Source organism: Hordeum vulgare, chromosome 2H, assembly GCF_904849725.1.
Source record: "Hordeum vulgare subsp. vulgare chromosome 2H, MorexV3_pseudomolecules_assembly, whole genome shotgun sequence".
Classification (NCBI taxonomy): domain Eukaryota; kingdom Viridiplantae; phylum Streptophyta; class Magnoliopsida; order Poales; family Poaceae; genus Hordeum; species Hordeum vulgare.
This window is the reverse complement of record NC_058519.1, coordinates 2,542,426-2,563,568: the sequence shown is the minus strand read 5'-3', so window position 1 is coordinate 2,563,568 and position 21,143 is coordinate 2,542,426. Positions and strand designations below refer to the sequence as shown.

Here is a 21,143-nt window from a genome sequence, read left to right as displayed (position 1 = left end):
ATTATGGCCGGCCCTTTCAGGGCGTTCTTGAGGCGAGATGTGATCCACTCCCCATTGGCATCTCTTGGGGAAATATCAGGTACCCCCATCCTTAGGGTACTCCCCATACTCCAATTTCAAAACATCATTTTTGAATCTTCCAAAATTTATGTAAACTAATGTGAATGTTCACAAGGAATGTGCCTGCACCTCCTAAAAATTTCAGGTCGAAATTCAAGATGTAAATTGAGAAATAAAAAAGAAAAATCCAGATGTGAATAGTATCAAATGTTGTTTTTGTCCTTTTATGGCACTATTCATGCTAGATTTTACATCTTTGTTTCTCATTGTGTATTTAAGGTTTGGACTTCAAATTTTACGAGTTGTAATCATATTCTTAGTAAACATTCACATTTGCTTTCAGAATTTTTTTGAAACATTCAAAATTGAGTTTTTTGAAGTTGGAGCACTGAGAGCACCCTAGGGATGGGAGCACTTGATATTTCCCGGGCATCTCCGCATTCGAAAGGATTGATTTGGACTGTGGAAAACTGATCACTACAACGAGTGCAACAGCCACAACTGAAAATGCTTGGTAGTGGTAATAGCTGAAATGCCACTGTTATGGGAGTGGCAATAGCTGAAAACAGGTGTGAACATTTTTATGATTACACAATGATTTTAAAAAGAACCATGAACGATTATCGAAACAATACGGATATTATTTTAAATGGGCATACTTTTTTTAATTGCATGGAATTTCTAAAAACAATGGAACTCACATGGATATTTTTGAAAAGTTGTGAATACTTTTTATAATTATACATACATTTCTCCAAATTCATGAACACATTTTTTTAATTATATGTACATTTTACGAAAATAAGTGAATATATTTCGAAGTACATGAACATTCAAGCAAAAAGGTAATATATTTGCAGATATTTTGTAATACATTTACTCTTCTATATTAATTTGATTATAATTTATATGCAATACATAAACGCCTGCTTCCTACACAACCGCCAACCAAAGTGATATAGGGTTCCTCCTCCATCGTTCAGCCTGAGCGTGTGTGTATTTTGGTTATTTCAGTTTCGGTAGTTCGGGTTATGGGTAATTTGGGTATTTCATAATGAGAACAGAAATTTTATCTACCAAAAAATTACCGAACCCTTTCTGGAGGTGGCGGTGGTGGCGTTCAATAATGGTTCCTTCGGCTTCTTTCCTAGGCATGGCGGTGCTTGGGTCACTGGATCTAGTGACGTGATTGGGTGGACATGTAGGTATTTTTTTTGTAGCTTCGACCCTTGCATGGTGGTGGTGGAGTTCAGTATGTCTCCTCTAGCTTCTTCTCCAGCTTTGACAGTGCGTGTGCCATCGGTTCTAGTGATGAGATCGGGCGGACACGATTGCCTTCCCCTCGATGGAAACATGGGTAGTTCGTCGTGTCTTCATCGGGTTGGTGCCGTTTCGACACCCACGTTGTCGACCTGGTTATTCCATCGACTCAAGCAAACATCTAAATATGATCGACTCAACATGGTCGTATTCTTCAGGCCAACAATAAGTGTCATCACGTGACAATAGTAAGGGCTACGCCACGTCAGCTTCTTCTTCAGGCTGACACTAAGGGCCACACCATGTCGTCTTCTTCTTCAAGACAAAAGTAATGGCTATTCAATAGACGGCCATGCCACGACCAAGTAGAACATCGACTAATGGTGAACCTAATTGTTGATCAATATGTACTGATTATTAATAGATATATTAATACTTGGTATATTTTTCAATATATATTCATTTGAAGAGTTGAAGATACATTTGTCGTGGAGTGGCTACAACTTGGAAACTGGCCTCATCATATTTTGGCAGCAAATTAAAGTACTCCCCCAACCAAACCTCGATGCATGAATCTGGTTAGCACCAAATAATATCTACTAGGTTGAAGTCAATTTAGCATGGTGACCCCTTGTTGTGAGCCTACCCTTGGTTATCATCCTAGAATGGATATATCAAGATCAATGTTGATGTTATAGTTTTGTGGAGAACATGAGCGCCATTAGCGCGGGTGTTGACCAAGAGACGGGGAAAATCGGATCAGCTTGAACGGGGGGAGACCAGCGCGTCCAAAGAAGCCGACGATCTAACTCGGGGGCGTCGTCTCACGCCGCCACCGAACCCCATCTCCGCCCCCTCCCCGCGTCGTCACCGGCCAACCCTACCGCGCCGCCACCGGCCCCCTCTCCGCCCCCTCCCCGCGCCGCTGCCGGAGGGGACGCCTGCGAAGCCGCGCGCGCCCCGGGGATGGCGGCAGCGGGGCCCCTCGCGTCGGCCCTCGGGCTCTGGCGGCGGCGCGCCGCGTCGGCGGCTGCGGGATCCGGCGATATCTCGCCCACCGGCGGCGCCTGAGGGCGGATCCGGGGCTGCCATGGCCGGATCTGTGCGGGCGCGCGACCATGGTGGTAGGGAGCGGCGGCCGGCCGGGCGCGGCTGCGGTGGCAGGGAGCGTCGGCTAGGCGCGACTGCGGTGGCCAGGGCATGCAGTGTGGTGACCCGTGACCCTGCTTGGGGGTCGTGGTGGTGCGTGGCGGCCATGCTCAGTGGCCGGTGGCGGTGGATGTTCAGCGCAGCTCCGGGAGAAATCCTTGCTCTGGTCCTCATCGGAGCCGCGACGGCGACGCCCGCGGGTGCCGCTATCTTTCTTGAAAGCGTCGTTGTGGAGGTGTGCTGCTCCCCTTCATCGGCCGCTGCCTGGTCAGCCGTCACGTGGCTGCCATGGCGGCCGGCGGCGCCAGATCTGGCCGCTGTCCTCCGGCCCTGATGTGGGCCTCTCTCCTGCGGATTCTTGGCGTTGCCGGCGTGGTTGCCGGGGCCCTACCTGCGGGTGAAGCCGGTGGAGGAGATTCGGATTGGGGGAAACCCCTTGGCTGGCCCAGGACGGCCGCGCCAACGACGACGCTCAAGGGCGCCGTTATTCTTTTTGGAGACGTCGGTATACATCTGCTCCTCTGCTCCCTTTCCTTGCCTCTCGGGTGAAAACCCTAACTCCGATGGGCGGCGGCGGCGTCCTTGACGTCGTGACCTTCCTGAAGGCGTCGCCTAGAGGGCTGAGTGGTGGTGGGCACTGTGTGGGTCCTGGACGGTTGCTGGTGGTGGGCACTGCTTCGGGGGAAACCCTAGGATCTGGTCTTCCAGATCGGACGATGGCGGTACTGCGCTGCCGGTTCTCTCTTGGGAGCATCGTCTGTGGAGCAGCGCTGGCAGACTGAGGCAGGAGGTGGAGCGGCTTCGTCTTGCACGGAATTTGGGTGGAGCTGTCAAGTCATGCATGGCCGATAGGTGCTACGCTGAGTCATGCCTGGTTGGCAGGTGCTACGCACGACAGATCTCCCGGAGTCTTCGCATCTGGACGGATGAGCGCAGGGCGGTGGCGCCTTTGGGCGCCGTGGTGGCGTCGACGGATGTTTGGACTGGCATGGATGATGCGGATCTCTTTCCTGAAGATGGGTCAGTGGTTCGATGATGATGGCGGCTTGTAAAACGTGTGCGTGAGGTGTGCGTTTTAGGTGTGTTGCACCGACTGTTGCTCCCGATACGTTATGTGGATGGATTGACGACAACACCGGTCTTAGATATGTGGAGTGAGAGCACTCCACATTATCGAGTTTGTAGGTGTGAGTGGTGGCTTTGAGTGGATTGATGTATAGTCTTGTTAGACTTTTGTGGAATAATTAATAAAGATGGCTGCATGCATCGAGGCCGGAGGTTTAACCTCCTTTTCCAAAAAAATAAATAAATAGCGCGGGTGTTGTTCCTCGAAAATCTTCCAGCGAGGTCATCATCTCTTCACGGGATTTTATTGGAATATGTACCGGTGTTCATGAAGCTGAATTTCGGGTTTGTCTCGACGGGCTTTATATATCACACTTTACAAGTCCGTTGGTATCTCGGGAACTGATTGTGCTTTTATGGTTTCCTTCCTTACAAATGAAAATCTTCACAAGTCTCCTCGGCATTGAGTATCTCTAGGCTGCTTCAGAATTTTAAATTTTCCAAAAATTAATCGGCTTGTCAATGGAGTGGCACACGAGATCGAGAAGTATAGTTTTGATAGTAGGTCTGATGGTATACTTCTTAACAGCTTTTCGCCCTGGGTGTTGTATGATGTAACGAATGATTGTAATAATTTTTTTTAATTAATTAATTAATCTCGTGTTTAAAAAATGGACATTCTATGGAACTAGCGCATAGTGTAGTACGAACAAAGGCCCTGTTTGGATCCATATGCTAGAGTTAGTTTGAGCTAGTTATGGCTCAAATAGCACTGAAGTATCCAAACATGAGGGTTAGATTGGAGCTAGTTGCATCTAACCCATCCAAAAAAACTAGCCCACCCAAGAGGTGCTAATTGGAGCTAGTTTTCATGGGGCTCACTAAAAAGTCACTTTTCTCTCTCTATCCACCAGGTAATGACTCATTAAAAATCATTTTCCTCTCTCCATCAAGTACAACTATTGTCAATCTAACCCTATCATCCAAGCACCTCTTTGGCTAGAGTTAGTTTAAGGTTAGTCATGAGCTAGAAACTAACTCTAACCTCTACCTAAGTTAGAGTATCCAAACAGGGCCAAAAAACACATGTCATAATTGACATGGCAACAAAGTTCTTATATATAATCCGTTGTCCGGCCGGCGGCTAAGCACTTATCCAATCTTTGTCTGTCTACCTCATCCTCCTCTTACTTTCTCCCCATTATCAGTGCCTAGTATAGCAATCTTGTGTAATCATACATGCAAGCTGTTGCCTATATGTGTCCCGGTTTACGCAATTATGCATGTTGTCTAGCAACCGCTGTCAAGTTGCATCTTGCATGCGCATATCAGTATTGTTTTGCACTCTCAAGTTGCATTTAAATACCAGTTAATCTCTTGTCTGGCCAGGCTTCCTCGTAACCAATTCTCAGTGAGGATTGGAAAGGCAGTCGCTTTTTTTTATTGCCAGCATGTGAAATATAATCCCTCTGTTCGAAATTATTTATATAAACCCAAATGCTTTGATTACCTCATCAAAGCGCTTATTCCAACTCCGAGATGCTTGCACCAGTACATAAATGGATCGCTGGAGCTTGCATACTTTGTTAGCATTCTTAGGATCGACAAAACATTCGGGTTGCATCATATACAATTCTTCTTTAAGGAACGCCGTTTTGGCATCCATCTGCCAGATTTCATAATTAAAAAATGCAGCTATTGCTAACATGATTCGGACGGACTTAAGCATCGCTACGGGTGAGAACGTCTCATCGTAGTCAACTCCTTGAACTTGTGAAAAACCCTTTTGCCACAAGTTGAGCTTTATAAACGGTCACATTACCGTCAGCGTCCGTCTTCTTCTTAAAGATCCATTTGTTCTGAATAGCCTTTGCGGCCTTCAGGTAGTACTTCCAAAGTTCATACTTTGTTTTTATACATAGATCTTATCTCGGACTTCATGGCCTCCAGCCATTTGTTGGAATCCGGGCCCACCATTGCTTCTTCATAATTCGCAGGCTCATTGTTGTCTAACAACATAATTGATAAGACAAGATTACCGTACCACTCTGGAGCAGTACATGGTCTCGTCGACCTGCGAGGTCCGATTGGAACTTGATCTGGAGTTTCATGATCATTATCATTAACTTCCTCCTCAACCGGAGTCGCAACGACAGGGGTCTCCCCTTGCCCTGCGCCACCATTCAGAGGTATGAGAGGTTCGACAACCTCATCAAGTTCTATCTTCCTCCCACTCAATTCTCTCGAGAGAAACGCCTTCTCGAGAAAAGCTCCGTTCTTAGCAACAAACACTTTGCCTTCGGATTTGAGATAGAAGGTATACCGAACTGTCTCCTTTGGGTAACCTATGCAGACGCACTTTCCGCTTTGGGTTCCAGCTTTTCAGGCTGAACCTTTTTGACATAAGCATCACATCCCCAAACTTTAAGAAACGACAATTTTGGTCTTTTGCCATACCACAACTGATATGGTGTCTGATACGTCTCCATCGTATCTACTTTTCCAAACTCTTTTGCCCTTGTTTTGGACTCTAATTTGCATGATTTGATTGGAACTAACCCAGACTAACGCTGTTTTCAACAAAATTGCCATGGTGTTGTTTTTGTGAAGAAATAAAAGTTCTCGGAATGACCTAGAAACTTATGAGGATTTTTTGTGGAATATTTGAGAAATACTGGCGCAATAATCACCCGAAGCCACGGAGCCAGGAGCCCACAAGCCCAGGAGACGCCCCCCCTAGGGCGCGTGGGAGGCTTGTGAGCTCCTCGGGGCTCCGTAGCCTCCAAGTCCGACTCTATTTAGTCCCTCTCGCCCGGGAAAAAAATCAGAGAGAAGAGTTCATCGCGTTTCACGATACGGAGCCGCCGCCACCGCCTGTTCTTCCTCGGGAGGGCAGATCTGGAGTCCGTTCTGGGCTTCGGAAAGGGGAAATCGACGCCTTCGTCATCATCAACCATCCTCCATCGCCAATTCCATGACGCTCTTCACCGTTCGTGAGTAACCTCATCGTAGGCTTGCTGGATAGTGATGGGTTGGATGAGATTTATCATGTAATCGAGTTAGTTTTGATGGGGTTTGATCCCTAGTATCCACTGTGTTCTGAGATTGATGTTGCTACCACTTTGCTATGCTTAATGCTTGTCACTAGGGCCCGAGTGCCATGATTTCAGATCTGAACCTATTATGTTTTCATGAATATATGTGTGTTCTAGATCATATCTTGCAAGTTGTAGTCACCTACTATGTGTTATGACCTGGCAACCCCGTAGTGACAATAGCCGGAACCACTCCCGGAGATGACCATTGTATGAGGAGTTCATGTATTCACTATGTGCTAATGCTTTGTTCCGGTTCTCTATTAAAAGGAGACCTTTAATATCCCTTAGTTTCTATTAGGACCCCGCTGCCACGGGAGGGATGGACAATAGATGGCATGCAAGTTCTTTTCCATAAGCACGTATGACTATATACTGAATACATGCCTACATTACATTGACGAACTGGAGCTAGTTGCATATCACCCTCCATTATAACTGTTGCATGATGAATGCTATCCGACATAATTATCCATCACCGATCCAATGCCTACGAGCTTTTCCTATACTGGTCCTTGCTAAGTTACTTTGCCGCTACTGCTGTCACACTTGCTATTGCTACTGTTACCACTGCTACTGTTACCACTGCTACTGTTCCCACTGCTACCATTGCTACCATACTATTTTGCTACTGATACTCTGCTGCAGATACTAAGTCTTTCAGTTGTGGTTGAATTGACAACTCAACTGCTAATACTTGAGAATATTCTTTGGCTTCCCCTTGTGTTGAATCAATAAATTTGGGTTGAATACTCTATCCTCGAAAACTGTTGCGATCCCCTATACTTGTGGGTTATCAGTGTTGTCTCAGCGGATTTTGATGGTGCCCTATTTAAAGTGAATGCAGCTATCTCCAATGCATAGCCCCAAAACGATAATGGAAAATCGGTAAGAGACATCATAGAACGCACCATCTCTAGTAAAGTACGATTACGACATTCGGACACACCATTACGTTGTGGTGTTCCAGGCGGTGTCAACTGTGAAACAATTCCACATTTTCTCAAGTGAGTACCAAACTCGAAACTCAGATACTCACGCCCACGATCGAAACGTAGGAACTTGATCTTTTTAATACGATGATTTTCTACTTCACTCTGAAATTGCTTGAACTTTTCAAACGTTTCAGACTTGTGCTTCATCAAGTAGACATAACCATATCTACTCAAATCGTTAGTGAATGTGAGAAAATAACGATATCCGCCGTGCGCCTCCACACTCATCGGACCACATACATCGGTATGTACAATCTCCAACAAGTCACTTGCACGCTCCATTGTTCCAGAGAACGGAGTCTTAGTCATCTTGCCCATGAGGCATGGTTCGCAAGTGTCAAGTGATTAAAAATCAAGTGACTCCGAAAGCCCATCAGAATGGAGTTTCTTCATGCACTTTACACCAATATGACCTAAGCGGCAGTGCCATAAAAACATGGCGCTATCATTATTAACCCTACATCTTTTGGTCTCAATGTTATGTACGTGTGTATCATTGCTATCAAGATTCAGTATGAACAATCCTCTCATATTGGGTGCATGACCATAAAAGATATTACTCATAGAAATAGAACAACCATCATTCTCTGACTTAAACGAGTAACCATCTCGCAATAAACAAGATCCAGATATAATGTTCATGCTTAACACATGCACTAAATAACAATTATTTAAGTTTATAACTAATCCTGATGGTAACTGAAGTGAGACCGTACCAACGGCGATCGCAATAACCTTGGAACTGTTTCCTACGTGCATCGTCACTTCATCCTTCGCGAGCCTTCGCTTATTCCGTAGTTCTACTTCGAGTTGCAAATGTGAGCAACATAACCGGTATCAAATATCCAAGCACTACTACGAGAGTTGGTTAAGTACATATCAATAACATGTATATCGAATATACCTGATTTTTTCCTTGGCCGCCTTCTTATCAGCCAAATACTTGGGGCAGTTGCGCTTTCAGTGACCCATACCCTTGCAATAATAGCACTCTGTTTCAGGCTTAGGTCCAGCCTTCAGTTTCTTCATCGGATTGGCAATAGTTTTGCCGCTCTTTTTGGAGTTACCCTTTTTGCCTTTGCCGTTTCTCTTGAAACCAGTGGTCTTATTGACCATCGACACTTGATGCTCTTTCCAAAGTTCTGACTCTGCGACTTTCAGCATCGCGAATAACTCGCCGGGTGACTTGTTCATCCCTTGCATGTTATAGTTCAACACAAAGCCTTTATAGCTAGGTGGCAGTGATTGAAGAATTCTGTCAGTGATAGCCTCTTGCGGGAGTTCAATCCCCAGCTCAGCTAGACGGTTTGAGTACCCACACATTTTGAGCACATGTTCACTGACAGACGAATTCTCCTCCATCTTGCAAGCATAGAATTTATCGGAGGTCTCATACCTCTCGATCCGGGCGTTCTTCATAAAGATAAACTTCAACTCCTCGAACACCTCGTATGCTCCGTGCCGTTCAAAGCGACGTTGAAGTCCCGACTCTAAGCCATACAAGACTGCACATTGAACTTCTTAGTAGTCCTCCGTACGCGATAACCAGGCGTTCTTAACATCCTGGTCAGCCGTAGCGGGTGGTTCATCTCCTAGCGCAACATTAAGGACATAATCCTTCTTCCCAGCTTGCAGGAGCAACTTAAGATTACGAGCCCAGTCTACAAAGTTGCATCCATCATCTTTCAGCTTAGCTTTCTCTAGGAACGTATTAAAATTCAGGGTTGCTACTGCGTAAGCCATTGATCTACAACACAAATATAGCAAAGTGGACTTAGACTGTGTTCAAGATAATTAGAGATTAACTAATCAAATTAACTTTAAACTCCCACTCAAAAAGTACATCTCTCTAGTCATTTGAGTGGTACATGATCCAAATCCACTATCTCAAGTCCGATCATCATGTGAGTTGAGAGTAGTTTCAGTGATCTCTATGATAATCATATCAACTATACGGTTCATGCTCGATCTTTCGGTCTCATGTGTTCCGAGGCCATGTCTGTACATGCTAGGCTCATCAAGTTTAACCCGAGTGTTCCACGCGTGCAACTATTTTGCACCCATTGTATGTGAACGTTGACTCTATCACACCCGATCATCACGTGGTGTCTCGAAACGACGAACTGTCGCAACGGTGCACAGTCGGGAAGAACACAATTTAAGCTTGAAATTTTAGTGAGAGATCACCTCATAATGCTACCGTCCTTCTAAGCAAGATAAGGTGCATAAAGGATTAACATCACATGCAATTCATAAGTGACATGATATGGCCATCATCAAGTGCTCCTCGATCTCCATCACGAAAGCACCGACATGATCTTCTTGTCACCGGTGCCACACCATGATCCCCATCATCATGATCTCCACCATCATGCCGCCATCGAGGTTGTCGTGTATGCTATGCTATTACTACTAAAGCTACGTCCTAGCAATATAGTAAACACATCTCCAAACACACACGTTAGTTTAAAGACAACCCTATGGCTCCTGTCGGTTGCCGTAGCGTCGACGTGCAAGTCGATATTAACTATTACAACATGATCATCTCATACATCCAATATATCACATCACGTCGTTGGCCATATCACATCACAAGCATACCCTCCAAAAACAAGTTAGACGTCCTCTAATTGTTGTTGCATGTTTTACGTGGTTTCCATGGGTATCTAGTAGGATCGCATCTTACTTACGCAAACACCACAACGGAGATGTATGAATTGCTATTTAAACTCTCTCCAAGGACCTCCTCGGTCAAATCTAATTCAACTAAAGTTGGAGAAACCGACACTCGCCAGTCATCTTTAAGCAACGGGGTTGCTCGTAGCGATGAAACCAGTCTCTCGTAAGCGTACGAGTAATGTCGGTCCGAGCCGCTTCCATCCAACAATACCGCCGAATGAAGAAAAGACTAAGGAGGGCAGCAAATCGCACATCACCGCCCACAAAAACTTTTGTGTTCTACTCAAGATAACATCTACGCATGGGGAACTGTTGGGGAACGTTGGATGGGAAACAAAAAATTTCCTAAGCACATGCAATACCTATCATGGTGATGTTCATCTACGAGAGGAGATTTCCTATCTACGTACCCTTGTAGATCGCACAACGGTAAGCGTTAAGAAACACGAACGATGTAGTGGAACAGCTTGCGTGATTCAAATCACCGTAGTCATACTCTTCGTCCCATGATCCAATCTAGCGCCAAACGGACGGCACCTCCGCGTTCAGCACACATGCATCGCGACGATGATCTCGGCCTTCTTGATCTAGCAAGAGAGACAGAGAGGTAGGTGAGTTCTCTGGCAGCGTGACGGCGCTCCGTAGGTTGGTGATGATCTATTCCACCAGGGCTCCGCCCGAGCTCCGCAGAAATACGATCTAGAGGAAAAACGGTGTAGTTTGTGGTCGGGCTGCCGTGGCAAAAGTTGTCTCAAATCAGCCCTAAAACTCCACTATATATAGGGGGAGAGGTGAGGATGCTTGCCTTGAGGGCCAAGCCCCCAAGGGTGCGCCGGCCAAGGAGGTGGAGGAGTCCACCTCCAATCCTAGTCCAACTAGGATTAGAAAGTGGAGTCCTTCTCCACCTTCCCACCTTTTTTTTCTTTTCTCTTTGGTTTTCCACTTGTGGCGCGATAAGCCCTCTTGGGCTATCCCACCAGCCCAGTAAGGGCTGGTGCGCCACCCCTAAGGCCTTGGGCCACTCCCGGGTGGGTTGCCCCCCTCCCGGTAAATACCCAGAACCCATTCGTCACTCCCGGTACGATGCCGGTAATGCGCGAAAACCTTCCGGTAACCAAATGAGACAAGCCTATAAATCAATATTCTTTTCCGGACCATTCCGGAAACCCTCGTGACGTCCGTGATCCCATTCGGGACTCTGAACGACATTCGATAACCAACCATACAACTCAAATACGCATAAAACATCGCCGAACCTTAAGTGTGCAGGCCCTGCGGGTTCGAGAACTATGTAGACATGACCCGAGGGACTCCTCAGTCAATATCCAATAGCGGGACCTGGATGCCCATATTGGATCCTACATATTCTCCAAAGATCTTATCGGTTGAACCTCAGTGCCAAGGATTCATATAATCCCGTATGTCATTTCCTTTGTCATTCGGTATGTTACTTGCCCGAGATTCGATCATCGGCATCCGCATACCTATTTCAATCTCGTTTACCAGCAAGTCTCTTTACCCGTTCCGTAATACAAGATACCGTGACTTACACTAAGTCACATTGCTTGCAAGGCTTGTGTGTGATGTTGTATTATCGAGTGGGCCCCGAGATACCTTTCCGTCACACGGAGTGACAAATCCCAGTCTTGATCCATACTAACTCAACGGACATCTTCGGAGATACCTGTAGAGCATCTTTATAGTCACCCAGTTACGTTGTGATGTTTGACACACACAAGGTATTCCTCCGGTGCCAGTGAGTTATATGATCTCATGGTCATAGGAATAAATAATTGACACGCAGAAAACAGTAGTAACAAAATGACACGATCAACATGCTATGTTCATTAGTTTCGGTCTGGTCCATCACATGATTCACCTAATGATGTGATCCAGTTATCAAGCAACAACACTTGCATATAGTCAGAAGACCTTGACTATCCTTGATCAACTAGCTAGCCAACTAGAGGCTTGCTAGGGACAGTGTTTTGTCGATGTATCCACACATGTATCTATGTCTTCGTTCAATACACTTATAGCATGGACAATAAACGATTATCTTGAAACGGGAATTATAATAATAACTTTATTTATCATTGCCTCTTGGGCATAATTCCAACAAAACCATGTTTATTCCTCACGTGAGCTCTCCTCGTCTCCATATTCTCTATTTCTTGAAAACCGAGCTTCTCTAAGACATACCATCTTGCATGGCAGGGGATGCACTAGTCGAATTGTAAAAAATGGAAATTACACGTTGAAGCAAAGAAACACAAAGTCATTATTAACTACGGAAAAATAGTTGTCATTATTTCTGATGACCCACAAGTATAGGGGGTCAATCGTGGTCCTTTCAATAAGTAAGAGTGTCGAACCCAATGAGGAGCAGAAGGAAATGATAAGTAGTATTAGCAAGGAATTCTTTGCAAGCACCGTGAGTAACCGTGATATATAGTTTTGTAGCAAGATAATTCGTAACAAGTGACAAGCAACAACAGTAGAAAAGGTGCAGCAAGGTGGCCTAATCCTTTTTATAACAAAGGACAGGCCTAAAAGTTCTCTTATATAAAGCAAGCGCTCCCGAGGACACATGTGAATTTTTGTCTAGTTATGTTCATCATGTTAAGTTAATTCGCGTTCGCTACTTTGATGATTTGATATGTTGGTGGACCAGTGCTAAGGTGCTGTTCTTACTTGAACTAACAACCTACTTATGATTACCCCCTCTCGCAAGCATCCACAACTACGAAAGAATAATTAAGAATAATCTAACCATAGCATGAAACATGTAGATCCAAGTCAGCCCCTCATGAAACAACGTATAAACTGGGGTTTAATTAAGCTTCTGTGACTCTCGCAACCCATCATCTATTTGTTACTCCACAATGACTTTCCTTAGGCCCATAACATGGTGAAGTGTCATGTAGTCAACATTCACATGACACCACTAAGAGAAGTAACAACGTCCATATCATTAAAATATCAAATGAATACCAACTTTACATGATTACTTATAACAAGACTTCTCCCATGTCCTCAGGAACAATAATTACTACTCACACATCATCAACATGTTCAAGATCAGAGGTGTAATAATAATAAAGGATCTGAACATATCTTCCAACAAGTAGTCCAACAAGCATCAACTACAAGATGTAATCAACACAACTAGTAACCCACATGTATCAATCTGAGGTTTGTAGACAAAGAGTGAATACATGTGATGAACTAGGGTTGGACATGAGATGGTGCTTGTGAAGATGTTGATGAGGATTGGTTCTCCCACGAAGGACGAGGCGTTGGTGATGACGATGGCTTCTATTCTTCCCTCCCGAAGGGGAATTCTCTCGGCAATTTCTCTCTGTCGGAGAACAAAAGGGCCTCTTCCCAGATTTCTGCCTTGGGACAGCGACGCTTCGTTTCAGAAGATAACTTATGATTTTTTCTAGGGTAAAACACACCATATATATAGGAGAAGATGGTCGCCAGACGATTAGCTCGGCCCCCACAAGCCATCAGGGCGCGTCCAGGGGGCGCTGACTCCGTGACAGCAGACCTTCCCCTGCAACGGCACCAGAAGAATGCTGCTAGCACTCTCCGGCAATCGAAACTAGAAGAATGTTGTTGACGGCCCACCAGCGCGCGGGATCGTAGCAGTTTTCGAGGGTAAAGTATTCGACCCAAATGTGTTGATACGCCTATAGGAAGTGAGAGGATACCCTCAAGTATTAGCAGCTGAATGTGTCAGATTCAACCACACCTGAAAGATTAATACCTGCAAGCAAAGTATCAGCAGCAAAGTAGTATGATAACAACGGTGTCAGAAACGATTTGTTGATGGCAGACTATTCCTAACTGTCGTATCAATGGCGCTAGAAGATGCCCGTGGACGAAAAATATTCTTTCCCGTCAACGGCGCGAGAAAAAGTATTGTAGCAGGTAGCAGCAGTGTAACGAGTAATAGCAGTGGCAAAGAGTAGCAGTAGTGACAGCAGTAGCAAGTAGCAACAATAGCAAGCGACAGTAGCAGCAGAGCATGACAAGTAACAGCAGTAGCCGCAGAGCAAGACAACTAGCAGCAGTAGTAGGACAAACTCGTAGGCAATGGGTCTGTGATTTTTTTGGATGATATACATCATGCAACAGTTATAACACGCAGAGATATGTGGCTAGCTCCCATTCGTCAATGTGATGTAGGCATGCATTCCGTGTGTTATCATACGTGCTTAGGGAAAAGAACTTGCATGACATCTATTGTCCGTCCCTCCCGTGGCAGCGGGGTCCAAAAGGAAACTACGGGATATTAAGGTTCTCCTTTTAATAAAGAACCGAACCAACGCATTAGCACTTGGTGAACACATGAACTCCTCAAACTATGGTCATCACCGGGAGTGGTTCCAGTTATTGTCACTCCGGGGTTGCCGGATCATAACACATAGTAGGTAACTACAACTTGCAAGATCGGATCTAAAACACACATATATTGGTGACAACATAATAATTTCAGATCTGAAATCATGGCACTCGGGCTCTAGTGACAATCATTAAGCATGGCAAAGTAGTTGCAACATCAATCTCAGAACATAGTGGATACTAGGGATCAATCCCCGTCAAAACTAACTCGATTACATGATAGATCTCATCCTACTCATCACCGCCCAGCAAGCCTACGAATAGATTACTCACGAACGACGAACAGCTTCATGGAATTGGAGAGGGAAGAAGGTTGATGATGACGATGGTGGCGATTTCCCCTCTCTAGAGCCCAAAACAAAATCCAGATCTGCCCTCCAGATGAAGAACAGGTTGTGGCGGCGCCTCCGTATCGCTAACGCGACGAAATCTTCTCTTTTTATTTTTTTTGGGACGAAAGTGAACTTATAGAGCTGAGATTGTGGGCGACAGAGCCACGTGGGCCCCACAAGCTTGCCATCCACCACCAGGGGGTGGCGGCTACAGGGCTTGTGGCCCACTGGCCCACCCCCTCAGGTGGATCTTTGCGCAGGTATTTTTTATATTTTCCAAAATTAGTCTCCGTAAATTTCAGGACGTTTGGAGAACTTTGATTTCTGCACAAACACAACACCAAGGCAATTCTGCTGAAAACAGCGTCAGTCCAGGTTAGTTCCATTCAAATCATGCAAATTAGAGTCCAAACAAGGGCAAAAGAGTTTGGAAAAGTAGATACGATGGAGACGTATCAACTCCCCAAGCTTAAAACCTTGCTTGTCCTCAAGCAACTCGGTTGACAAACTGAGAGAGAAAGAAAAAACTTTGACAAACTCTGTTTGATCTTGTTGTTGCAACTATGTCTAACTCATAACCAGAATTTCAGCAAGATCATCTGCAAAATAGGTTGTTTCTTTCAATGGGGAGAAGCGGGCCATAGAAGCGTACAATAAACTAATACACAGATCATATCAGAACGTTGTTGAGGAAGGACTTACCAATGGTTTTGGCATGGGTTCTGTTTTCTTTGCATTCTTCTCTAGCTATGGCCTAGCCATATGGTATGGTGGGAAGTTGGTACTTACAAAAAGATACACAGGAGGACAAGTCCTCACTATCCTATTAGCTATCATGACTGGGGCATCGTGAGTTCTTTTTCTTACCTTGTAGAATTCATATGTCCTATAACACATTAGTGGAAGCGATACTGACTGTTTGATGCAGATCATTAGGTAATGCAGCCCCGTGTATGACTACCTTTGCAGAAGGACAATCAGCAGCACATAGAATGTTCAGAATAATCAAGAGGAAACCAGATATTGATCCTGATGACAATACTGGTAAACAACTAGAAGAAATGAGGGGTGATGTTGAGTTCAAGGATGTGTACTTTAGCTACCCATCAAGTCCCGGGAAACTAATATTAGATGGATTCTCACTACATGTGCCTAGTGGCACTTCAATGGCAATAGTTGGGGAGAGTGGGAGTGGCAAGTCAACAATGGTTAGTCTTGTAGAGAGATTCTATGATCCGCATGCTGGTGAGGTTTTGATTGACGGGATCAATATCAAGAGTTTACACCTTGATTCAATAAGAGGGAAAATTGGCCTTGTTAGCCAAGAGCCCTTGCTCTTTATGACCTCAATTAAAGATAACATAACATATGGCAAAGAAGATGCAACAATGGATGAGATTAAGAGAGCTGCTCAGCTTGCTAATGCGGCAAATTTTGTTGAAAAGTTGCCCAATGTGCGTGAAAATGATTGTTTAATTCTAAGTTCTTCTATTTGAGTTGAGTGCTAATATTTATTTTCATCTCGTGCTAGGGGTATGACACAATGGTTGTCCAACATGGTGATCAACTTTCAGGGGGGCAAAAGCAAAGGATCGCGATTGCTAGAGCAATAATTAAAAACCCCAAAATACTCTTGTTAGATGAGGCTACTAGTGCATTAGATGTGGAAGCAGAGAGAATAGTTCATGTGGTACTCGATAGGATCATGGTTGATAGAAGTACGCTTGTGGTTGCACATCGTTTAAGTACCATTAGGAATGCTCATTGCATATCAGTCATTCAAGCAGGAAAGATAGTTGAGCAAGGTCAGCATTACATTCACATCACTCAATTTTTATCAATAATATGCTTGGAATATTCCAACCAACTTGATTAATTTCCTACATATATAAATGCACTTCTATTTAGGTACCCACGATGAATTAGTACTAAACTTAGATGGTGCATACTCTCAACTTATTCTAATACAAGAAAGCCATGAAGAGGAAAGAATGGATCGTCGATTGTCTACTCAAAGGTCTAAAAGTGCAAGCATGTCACTGAGGCAGGCGATTAGTGGTTCTCTAGGAGGCCGTAGCGGGCACTCTTTGACACTCCCCTTCGGACTGCCTGGCGTAGTTGAATCGTTTGGAGGCAATGGTACACACAAGGAGAATCATAAGGAGTACAATTGTTATGGTGTGGTCACAAATAAATCTCCCATGGTACGACTAGCACTTCTTAACAAGCCGGAGGTACCTATTCTTCTGCTAGGATCCTTAGCGGCAGCAGTTCATGGAGTTCTTTTCCCAATGTTTGGTCTAATGCTCTCAAGTGCCATTAAAGCTTTCTATGAGCCACCGGATAAATTAAAAAAGGATACTAGTTTTTGGGGTCTGATATATATGTGTTGTCATAGGTAGCATATCAATAATCTCAATACCGGCAGAGTTCTTCTTGTTTGGAACAGCCGGAGGAAAGCTTATAGAGTGCATCCGGGCTTTATCATTTCAAAACATTGTGCACCAAGAAATTGCTTGGTTTGATGATCCAAGAAATTCCAAGTGTGTTGCAGCTTTTCTCTTGGTTAATTGCGTCTTCCTCTAGATTTTGTGAAGTTTACTTTCATGTAATATAATTGCCAAAACTGTATCTTACAGCGGAGCACTTGGTGCACGACTATCAATTGATGCTCTGAATGTCCGGCGTTTAGTGGGAGATAATTTGTCCTTAATAGTGCAGATTTTCTCAACACTTGTCACAAGAGTTTTCATTGCTATGATAGCTGATTGGAAGCTCACTTTGATCCTCATATGTGTGATTCCACTTGTGGGTCTACAAAGTTATGCCCATGTGAAGTTCTTAAGTGGATTTAGTCAAGATGCTAAGGTAATCAGTTACAAAAAATGTGGGGTCTTGCTATTTATAAGACGCAACTTTCCAGATAAATATAGTAGATTATGCCAGCTTTCTATCATCAAGATAAAACAACTATCTCGTTACCATTTCTTTTCTGTGAATTATTGTAAGTCGGGGACGTTAGCTCGGCCTGCTTTATATAGCTCATATGTTGTTGTGCATATCTAATTTTCATCTTGGTTTGTGTCACGATGGTGTTCAACTTGACATACAACATTACAACGCGCCCTTGGCTCCATAGCCACGCCCTGTCATATTCTAACCCATTCCATGATCCATATTCACTCGAAGTTTTATGGGGGTGGTGAACTTAGTTTGTTATGTGTGGAACTTTGTTGTTCAATTAGTTAGCCTTTAAATGTTCTGTTCAATATTTTTAGCAAGGCGATAAAGCAAAGTGGAAGAGTCGACCAAAAAAATTCCATTTATACAACTATAAGATGAAAGATAAAATACAAATAACTAAAAATTTATTTGGTGGAGTTGAAAAGTTTTAGTCTTTCTTTTTATTCTGTCGTGCGTATTAAGAATCAACACTTACTCTAGAAAGTTATTATTTCACATTCTCAAAAGATTTCTCATTCTCCAGACGATGCATGAAGATGCGAGTCAAGTGGCCGCAGATGCAATTGCTAGTATAAGGATTGTAGCTTCTTTTTGTTCACAAAAAAGAATTACAAGAATATATGATCATAAGTGCGGAGATTCAATGAAACAAGGATTCAAAACTGGACTAGTGGACGGTATTGGATTTGGTTTCTCGTACTTGATGATGTGCCTTACTTATGGTCTTTGTTTCTACGTCGGAGGGCAATTCGTGCGCCATGGAAAATCAAATTTTGGTGACATTTTTGAGGTATGTAAATGCATTTTAGTAATATATTTTCTTGCTGAGGATTCTCCTCACATTATTTTATTTTCGTAATCGCTCCATATATATATTTAACCACATTCATAACTTCCACAAGGTCAATTCACATACTAAGTCATACTTTGTAGGTTTTCTTTGCGCTAGTTTTAGCAACTATGGGAGTATCTCAAACAAGTGCTATGGTCTCCGATTCCAATAGAGCAAAGGATTCAACTATCTCCATATTTGCTTTGCTGGACCGAAAGTCAGAAATTAACTCAAGTAACAATGATGGTTTTACATTAGATGAGGTCAATGGCGACATTGATTTTCGACATGTCTGCTTCAAGTACCCAACTCGCCATATATTTTCATCTTCAATGACTTTACCCTCCACATTCCGAATGGCAAGGTTAGTTTACCCACTTCACATATTCGTGTCACATTCATTCATGCATGAAATTAGCCGCTTACTTCCTTTATGGTCTTGTATAGACTGTTGCACTTGTTGGAGAGAGTGGTAGTAGCAAGTCGACGGTAATTGCACTATTGGAGAGATTCTATGATCCTAATTCAGGTACCATTTTATTGGATGGAGTGGGAATCAACAACTTAAACATCAAGTGGTTGAGGGACCAAATTGGACTGCTGAGCCAAGAGCCTGTGCTCTTCAACAACACAATCCATGCCAACATAGCCTATGGTAAGAATGGGGAAGTCACAGAGGAGGAACTCATTTCAGCAGCGAAGGCATCCAATGCGCATAAGTTCATATCAAGCCTTCCTCATGGATATGACACCTCCGTTGGAGAAAGAGGGATACGACTATCTGGTGGCCAAAAGCAGCGGGTAGCTATTGCAAGGGCCATACTAAAAGACCCTAAGATACTACTACTCGATGAGGCGACTAGCGCCTTGGATGTTGAATCTGAACGGATTGTGCATATTGCCTTAAATCATGTTATGGTTGGCAGAACAACAATTGTTGTGGCGCACCGCCTATCAACGATCAAAGGCGCTAACACCATTGCAGTTCTCCAGGATGATGTGATAGTAGAGAAAGGAAGTCACGATTCCTTGATGAACATCAAATATGGTGTGTATGCCTCACTGGTTGAACTCCACTCGGCGTCATAATAATAACCTAGGATCCTTGCGACCAGTTCCAATTTATATCGCACATTTACTATTTGAGATGACCTTAGGAGGAGCTCAAGATGGAAATTATCGTTTGTTGTACCTACCAGTATAAGTATATGTGATGTAGTAATATTGTAGGCATTTACGAAGAAAGATTTTGCTTCTGATTTTGATTCATTTCTAACTCTCAAACATGCATTCCCATGTCAATGTGAAAAGAAGTGTATTTTTCTATTGTATGTATAAACATTCGAAAACCGCCTATTAAGAATATTGTATGAAGATTTTGCAACTCTTGTTTCTCTTCTAATATATGTTATAGAAGGTGCTTCTTTGGTATCTTGTCAATATATGTACTTTGGCTAAGCCCTTAGGACCAACCTCTTTTTCATGTCTCTCTCCCTCATTTAAACAAGTGACACATAAGCATTTTCTTCCACATTTCTAGTTTGGGACCAAATGCCCCTGGTTTATAAGCATGAGGAAAAAATGTGGAGCAAAAAGATTATGAGGGATCTGATGTTGACTTCTTGTAAACTTGAGGTGGAAAAAAATACTTTTACATATAAAGTATAACTTCATTACTTGAAAGGAGTGCATACTTGGTGTGGTGTATATATATAGGATGGGGCAATTATACTATTGTTGTTACATTTTTTGTTCTGTTGGGGAGTTGTACTATGACTACCATACATTATAAACTGGAACTCTCTTTACTTAATGCATGCTTTTATAAAATCTTTTTCCATGAATGACAAGCAAAAGTTCCCACATGCATCAACATGTGCTCGCTACAATACATGTGTTGCGCTCGGTTCAAAGACGGTGAAATTAGTAACATGGTCCATGTTTTGTTCAAGTTTTATTGGGAATTAAATGTGATTTTCCTAGGGAGATGCTTTGTACTGGAATTGAATCTATCATCCATCTCTTCATTGCTTGGGATGTGTGGCCGTATAAACCCATTGGTTAAATACCTTCTCTCTCCTTTCATTCATCTACCTCCATCCCTGTTCTTTGAAAACTGAGACAACTAGAATGGTGGCCACATTAGGGTCATGCCAAATTTATTTTCTGGTGGCGATTCATAAGATTGGAGTACTTGGAGTATAAATACATAGAATATGATTTTTTTTCCCTTCAAACACGAATATATTCTATTGAAATTAAAAGTTTTTGCTTGTGGGTTGTCCCCTCTCAACCTTCA

The 21,143-nt window shown here is 43.6% G+C and overlaps 1 pseudogene; it reads left to right on the top strand.

Annotated features, from left to right (window-relative positions):
• Positions 1-3,185: 3,185 nt before the first annotated feature.
• On the top strand, positions 3,186-19,933 carry LOC123431391 (annotated as a pseudogene).
• The last annotated feature ends 1,210 nt before the right edge of the window (positions 19,934-21,143 follow it).